Below are 582 nucleotides of genomic sequence, written 5' to 3' on the forward strand. Positions count from 1 at the left end.
GTGAACTTTGTAACTCCAAACCCAATGCAGAGCGGTCAAAGAAAGTCATGCTTTTCATTCTCATTCCAAGGTGTCTGAGGTCATAAGAATTGGAATAAGAAAAAGTACACAAAACATTCCATAAAATGATAAAGCAAAAAGGAAGGAATACAGACTCCAAAGTGGGCATTCCCACTTGTCTGTCTTCCTCTAAACTACTACCAAAATGAGGTTACTGGCTTTTATGTAAAATATTTACAATAGATTCATCTTCTTATTAGAAAAGTAATAATATTTATTATTTAAAAATTAAAAAGGCAGATAGGTAAAAATAAAAATTTAAACATCCATAATACCACTATCCAGAGATATCTATACCTGGGTATAAGCGTGTATATACATATGGAGAGAGAGAGAAAGAGAGAGAGAGAAAGAGAAATAGTCAAAAGGAGATCATGTACCACTCTGCCACCTACTTTTCCCTCTCATGTATCATGAATAGCTTTCCTTGTCTACCACATTATTTTAATATTTCTAAAATATCTCCATTATATAAATTTACTAAAATTTATTTTTCTAATCTCTGTATTGTTGGGCCTTTAG

The sequence above is a fragment of the Pteropus alecto genome, unplaced genomic scaffold (genome assembly GCF_000325575.1).
Source record: "Pteropus alecto unplaced genomic scaffold, ASM32557v1 scaffold75, whole genome shotgun sequence".
Lineage (NCBI taxonomy): Eukaryota > Metazoa > Chordata > Mammalia > Chiroptera > Pteropodidae > Pteropus > Pteropus alecto.